The following is a 6,200-nucleotide window of genomic DNA, read 5'->3' as shown; positions in this document are numbered from 1 at the left end:
ACTTGAGCCCCGGACCCACGTCTCGGAATCGGGTAAAATTTACATTTTTAGAATCTTCATACCCTCACGAGTCTAACCATACCAAAATTATCCAATTCCGATACCATTTGGTCCTTCAAATCATTATTTTACATTTTTAAAAAGTTCCACAATTTCCTTCCCAAATTCCATCTCAAATCACGAATTAAATGATGAATTTAGTGATAGATTCATGTACTCTAACCAAATCTGAGTTAGAATCACTTACCCAGACCAATTTCTTGAAAAACCTTCGAAAAATCGCTAAAATCCGAGCTCTCTAGGTCAAAATATCAAATAAAACCCAAAACCTCGTATTTATAGAGTACCCCTCAGATTCCGACACCGCTGACCGCACAAAAATGACCGCGGTCCGCGCAAAACCAGCAGGGTCCACGCAAAAACGACCGCGGTCGCGCAGGTCTTGCTCTGCAGGGACAGGCTTTAGTATTTTTGCCATAACTTTCGCTACAGCTGTCCAAATTGCAATATCTTTACCTTTCTGGAAACTAGCCACGAATGGCTACAACTTTTGTTTTTGAATCACCTCAAAATTCCTTGTAAATCAAAAGATATGAGCTTCCGAAGTAGGACCAGCAACCTACAGTCTTCACTACCGCGGCCGCGGCCACTTTGACGCGGCCAGCACTAGGTCAGCGCGCCCAATGCGAAAAGGAGCGCGGTCCGCGCCAAAACTGCTGCTCCCTCCATTTTTCTAAGTTCTGGGTGTCCGTACTCGCTCAAAACTCACCCAAAACACACCCGAGGCCCCCGGGACCTCAACCAAAGCACCAACGTATCCTAAACATTATTCAACCTCGTTCCAATCATCAAAACACCTCGACTAACACCAAAATCATCAAATCACATCGAATTCAAGCCTATGAATCTCAAGAACTTTCAAATTCCATTTTTGATCAAAAACCCAACCAAACCACGTTCGAATGACCTCAAATTTTGCAGACAAGTCCAAAATAACATAACGAAGCTACAGAACTCTCGGAATTCCATTCCGACCGTCGGATCAAAATCTTACTTATCAACCGGAATTCGCCAAAATACTAACTTCGCCAATTCAAGCCTAATTCTACACCGTACCTCCAAAACCACTTCCGATCACTCTCCTTAAGTCACAAATCACCTCTTGAAGCTAACCAAACCATCGAAACTCACATCCGAACCCTCTAACACATAAGTCAACATCCAGTTGACTTTTCCAACTTAAGCCTTCTTAAAAGAGACTAAGTGTCTCATTTCTTACCAAATCCTCTCCGAACTCGAACTAATCATCTCGATCACATAAAGCACGGATAACGAAGCATAAAGAAGCTGAAATGGGGGAAATGGGGCAGTAACTCATGAGACGACTGGCCGAGTCGTCACAAGAATAAGGTAAATATGAAAAAGATAGATAATTTGAAAAACAAAACTTAAATTCATAAACTCAATATCTTTAGAACAATACACAAAGATAAAATCAATACCTTATATTATACAAGCTTCCTATTTGTTTGGAAAGTTCCAATTGATTTTCACATTCTATATGAACATCGTAATATGTTTTTATTTTTGTAATAGAGCCATTCAATCATTGTGTTTCACTTACTTTAAACTGTTTTTAAGTAATCATCACGCATAATATATTAATAATAATATTCTAAATATTTTGCTTTTTATTTTAATATAATTTGCTGTAACATTAAATTGGAAATAATTTATGGCACATGAGCATCTAATAATAAACCAATCAAAGGAAAAATTTGTTAAACTTCGATATATAGAAGACTTGAACGAACTTGTTCTAGGAAACAATCTAACATATATCCATCGATTATCTTTGAGAAATTTGTAAAGGAATCAATTACTCATACTGAAGTAAAAATAAATATATTAAAGAGAACAATCTCATTTGTATTATTAGAACCACCTTATTACCAAGTAAAAGAAAAATGTTCATATAAACTTGTCCCTATATTTTTTATCATTTAAAAGTAGATGTTATATTTTAAAAGATTATAATTTAATTATATTTTTATCATTTAATATTTTAAAAATTAACTTAATTTATTATGTAATAACTCCTCATACTTAGGCCACATAATATATTATATAATTTAGTTTTACCTTTATATGAACAATAAAAATTAACTTTAAAGTATAGTAAGAATTTTTCAATTTGTTTAAATGCTAAAAATGTTTTTAGAACATAGTACTAAAATTTTCATTTAGTACGTTCCTTGTTTACTTATTATAGAGAATTGTAATTAGGAACAATAGTTCTTTTTGATAAAAAATTATGGACATGCTTTTCTTATTCAAGTAGGATCGACGTGGTAGGGTCGGCAATATGTGTAGTTTAAATCGAAGAAGAATTCTATTATTAGGTAATTTACTATTAAATCCTTAAATTATACAAATATTTAAGGGCATAAAAGTCGATTAATATTCTAGGGATATTTTAGTCGTTCAACATTTAACATAAATTATTCATACTTTTATAATAATATATACTAGCTTCTATACTCATGCGCAACAATGTTAGAGTGCTTGATCTACTAATATGAAGATCAACTTTTAGGGCAGAAGGAGATTAACTTGTACAATTAATCTAAAAGACTATATAGTATATCTCCTACAAATAATGTACAAAAGACGAAAGAAATAACCAAATATTTTAGACATGGATGCATAAACTAAAGAGTAACAAAAGCTAGAGACATTAAAAATTAAATCAATCAAAATAAGTTTTTAATTTCCTCAAGAAGCAATGGCAGGAACGATCAAGACTATATATATTGTATCTCTTACAAATAATATACAAAGTACAAAAGAACAAACAAGTTGACTTGGTAAAAGTCAAACTTCACCTCCTCTGGACATTGCATTGACTATTGAAGTACAATGCATTGATCGTGGTAAAGAATCTTGAGAAGAATATATGTACTAAATTTTCAAAGCATGGATAAAATTTTTACCTGTAAATTTTGCATTACAATTTGAGACCAGTTTGCTCCGCCACTGCCGCACGATAACCTGACTATAATAATACAAAGCACAAAAAGTTATAAAAAGAACTTAGGATTTCTAGTCAAGTTGAGAATCTTATAATTGGCAATCCTCTCCTAATCAAATTGGTGTCCTACAACGAAAAAGATCCCATAAAGATAACCTCTTAATTGTTTGCAAGATCCTAATATTACCAATGTATGCAATATCGAGTTTATTCTTTGAATGAATTGTGCAGCTTTGAAAGGGTATAAAAGTTCGTCAAGTTTTCGAGGATATTTTCGTCGTTCAACATTTAGTGTTTGAATATTCGTGCTTTTATAATACGTGTCTCGCACATAAATTTTTAGTCAGTTATGGGAAAGAACAACCGGGAATAACCTTTAAAATTTCATTACTATTACCCCAAACGGTTTGTTTATTATAGTTTTCAAGAAACTATATTGTATTTGTATTTGATTCTATTTTCGTTAATGTTGGGTGCATTTATACATTATGTCCTTTTCCTTGATGATTTACACAAAACTAACTCTAAAAATTTTGTCGATTTTTATAACCTTCAAAAGTTAACTAATTTCTTAACTAAGATGATTATTTGTTGGATAAATTAAAATTATACTCCAATATTTAAGACCTTACACTAATATTTACTTATCTAGTATTTTGAAAACAACTAAGTTTTTGTGTCTATATGCCTTCCAGGTGCGGCTAATATTTCCCAAACCGAAAAATTGAGAACACAACACTTTTGCTTGTTCAAAATAAATAAATAAAAATTATATATACGGACAACATAAGCTTCAAATTGTTCTTCTCCTAGCCAGATTGGAATGTTCTAGAATTTCAACATAAGTAGAAGTTCTTGTCCTTGTGAGATTGGACTGGCATTAAAATTTCAATACAAGTAGAAAGGAATATAGTATATAGCTAAGAAGTTCGAACTTAATGGGTATTATTATCTGAAATCTTACAGTTTTATCTAACATTGAATTGTTTCGTTTAAGAACAAATTGATCTTTTAAAGGGCATAAATGTCGATCAATATTTTGGGGATATTTTTGTCGGTCAATATTTAGCGTTTGACATTCGTGTGTTTATAATAATACTAGCTTCTATGTACGTGTTTTGCACGTAAATCTTTAGTCTATCATGTATATGAAGGAACAATACATTAAATTTACGGGAAACTTATATACAAGAATACCGAATAAAGCCATTAATGTGGGAAAAATGCAACAGTATCCTCAATGGAAACATGCATATCACATGTATTCTGTGTCAACAGTTATCTTTGTGGGAAAAAATGATACATGTAATTTTATACTCTCATTCATATTATGAATAATTGAATACACTTGTTTGATCTTTAAAATACAAACTACTAAAGCGCATGAAAAATTACTGCTAGTCATTAAAATTTGTTATGAACATTGACTATTCTAGAATAACTCAAGAAGAATTTTAAGTGTAATATTGAAAGACTTGCTTTAGTTTCTAATAGTATAAACCGATGTCTCTTATCGGATCACAAAATCAAAAGAACTATAATGTCCATACAACTCCCTACTCATGTTTACAAATTACAATTTGCTTTGTGTGTGTAAATGTTGGAACTTTTCACCCAAATATCTCATGCCTCTTAAGAAAGAACAAAATCCATTACTGCTGGTTATCATACAAGGAAAAACTAAAGTAACTCCTTTTTGCCAACACCAATGTAGAACGAAAGTAAGTTAAAAGGCAATTTCTTTTAAATTTTAGGCAAAACCTTTCTGTAAACAAACATTTAAGCCGTAGTTTTGGCATTGGATTGGAGTTCTAACACAAATAAGACCGTTAGTTTAGTGCTTTAGTTTACAAAGACTTGAATTCTACAACTAATGAATTGTTTTTACGTTTCTGGACATTAATGTTGAAGACATAATTTAAATATGAAGGGTCAAAAAATCGGTCAATATTTCGGAGATATTTTTGTCCGTATAACATTCGTACTTTTATAGATAGATAGATAGATAAATAGATAGAGAATAGATAGATAAATAGATAGATAGATAGATATAGATAGATATAGATAGATAAATAGTATAACATTCGTACTTTTTTTAAGTATCATTTAAAAAAAAATTTATATAAATTCACGTATATTTCCTTCGAGAGAAAGCGAACATGGAATTTTGAATTGCTTTACCAAATTCAAATATGTTCTTGCCCTTTTGTTTTTTGAGTTTAATATGTATTGATAATTATATCAAATCTCTATGTATTTAGATCGGGACAAAGAATTCCAAGCTGCCAACAAATCTTCCAAAGATTTCTTGAGAAAAAAGACCCCAAAAAAAGGAATTAATTGAATATTCAACATATCTCAGGTGCTATCGGTGAAACTCAATATATATGTGCGTAATTTGTAGGACTACGTACAATAAAAAAATGTTATAAATTAATTGTTTGATTTATATAAGGTAATATTTTAATCAATTTTAAAGTCCTAAATATTAGTATTTCTTATCTAGTGCAATAAGGAAAGACTTTATGACCAAAATTTTAGTTAATTTTAAAGTCCTAAAAACTAGGAAATTAACTTGTATTACAATTTCATCCAATATAAAATTCAATTTTAAGGGGTAAAAAAAGTGAACGACATTTCGCTAAGTAGTTTTGTGCTTTTAATATAATATATATAGAGAGATGAAAGGCACACCTCAATATGTTCCAAAGGTACACAATAACTGATGCCATAGCACAGTCCTACTAAGAAAAGAACAACGATTCAGTAACTAAAGGAGATCTTGAGGATTTAATTATTTCATATGGCTCCAAATCATTTATTTGTTGGACTCGGCGATTTCACTTCACTCACTATTTTCTACCATTCTTCCACTAAATTACATACAAACACAAAGAATCTTGAACGTGCATTATGGATGTTTTGCTTTGATAATAGGCAACACACATTATTTTATGCCTTACTTGCTACTAATTTCATTGGTCGCAAGTGCCATTGCCTATTTTCTTACTGAATTTCAAAACGGATTTGACCATTTCATCTACTTTACTTTGGTCAGTTTCACTTGTATGATGATAGTCGAAAGCCTAATGATAAACGTTGCAACTCTCAGGTCTAATTTTCTCATGGGCATTGTAATAGGTGCAGCAATAGAAAGACTAATGATATT

This window comes from Nicotiana tabacum, chromosome 7, assembly GCF_000715075.1.
Source record: "Nicotiana tabacum cultivar K326 chromosome 7, ASM71507v2, whole genome shotgun sequence".
NCBI classification, from domain to species: Eukaryota; Viridiplantae; Streptophyta; class Magnoliopsida; order Solanales; family Solanaceae; genus Nicotiana; species Nicotiana tabacum.
This window is presented reverse-complemented; position numbering follows the sequence as displayed.